This window comes from Amia ocellicauda, chromosome 2, assembly GCF_036373705.1.
Source record: "Amia ocellicauda isolate fAmiCal2 chromosome 2, fAmiCal2.hap1, whole genome shotgun sequence".
Lineage (NCBI taxonomy): Eukaryota > Metazoa > Chordata > Actinopteri > Amiiformes > Amiidae > Amia > Amia ocellicauda.
In genome coordinates this window covers 8,376,557-8,378,313 of record NC_089851.1, presented here as the reverse complement: position 1 = coordinate 8,378,313, position 1,757 = coordinate 8,376,557, and positions in this window count along the sequence as shown.

The window sequence follows — 1,757 nt, the reverse complement described above, 5'->3', positions numbered from 1 at the left end:
TATGCAGTATGAAAGTGATTTTGTCTAGTGCAAACTTTTGTTTTTCTTGGAGTGGGTAAAATACAGCTGAAAGGAGGCTAAGGAAACATTTATTTAATTATGTTATAGTTGTAGTATGTTGTTTCTTTGTAGCTTCATGTTTAGAAAAGCTACCAATGTTTAAATGGGTTAAGGAACTTGTGTAACCTCTGTGTTTTAAGGAAGATAATGTGTCTCCCAAAAACATAACACAACATGTTTGATTAAAATGCATTTGTGCAAGAAATAACACAAACCCCTTTCCCTAAGTCTCCACTTTTGATTGTTTTAAATAATTAACCTTTTTTAGTCTAGTCTTCTTGGCTCTGATCTGGTTTTCAACATATAATTTAGTTTCTTCACAAGATGTCGAGTGACGAATAGAGTTAAAATATTCCCTATTCAAACGTTTCCACACCGAATGTTAAGAGAATTCACATATTGACAACAGACTGTGTGAATATTATACAGTTACAAAGCTGCAAGTCAACATCCTTAACTGGAAGCAACATTTATTTTAATAGAAAACGCACCTTTTATTAATGAAACCAAATTTAATTCCTACAGAGAATAGAGTGGAAGCACAACAACTTGTCATGTCATTAATTGTCATAAAGAGTGAGGGAACAGTTCAGTACTTAATGGCAAGTAATTCTACCCCTTTTCACGAGTACAGTACAGTTCCCAAGTGCGCTCAGTGCTTTTAAGGGGAAACATGTCCTCAGTGCTGAGGACACTTCCATCTCTTCAAGAGTACCGAGAATACCTCCCTATCACATGAGACACTTGCAAGAACAAACAAGCACATGATCCTGTAGTGGGATGTTTTATTATTTTCCATATATTTATATTAATTTTCTTTATATGTTTACTGTTCTTATTTTATCCTGTTATCATTAGTGGAATACCTTTATTGTTAAGATTATTTGGGGATGTATGTATAGCTGTTCTCTTCTGCATTCTTAGTTTCAGCACAAGCAGTATAAAGGTTGTGTGTTAATGGGACATAACCTGATGATGTCACAAATCACACACAACTACAACAGGAATAAACTCAGGCATACGTTAATTGTATTTTTAAATATTACGCGTATGGTATTTCTATTTGTAATAGACAAACACAGGTGAATTGAGCTTCGATCTCCTCAGCCAGCGGTGTGCCATGTTTGGTCTTTTTGTTTTGCCGTCATGCCTCACGAATTTGATTGACGCTTTGGTTCACATCACGTTCGGAACTGAACTGGCAACATTTTTTTTTCACATAGAAGCAGAAATAAGCGAACCGTCCCTAGAATGGATGCAACCGTACCGCGAGGTTTCACTTTCACTTTTAAGGGCCAAAGTTCGAACGAACCGTACCGGGAAACTGAATATCAGCCGAGTGTGAATCAACCCCTAGAGAAGACCAAAGCCAGGACCAGTCGCAGTCAGACAGACTGCATTGCCTACACAGCCATTAGAGGAAGCTCTTCACAGCGCTTTCCACAAAATGGGTCCAACGACGTTTGGTCTCCCAGCAAAGTGGAGAATATTGTGTGCTCCTCTATCGCTTGTGCCAAATTCTTATTAAATTTACCTCTGAGGCCAGCACTCTACATTTCACCTCGGACCTTTGATCTGACCATTTCAGAGTAGCTTCCTTTCCCTGTAGCTCAGACCAGACAGTGATATGAATTCACTGGATTCATTTAGTTAAAATGGTCACTTGTCCCCCAACAAAATACCACAGACAGCGCCAG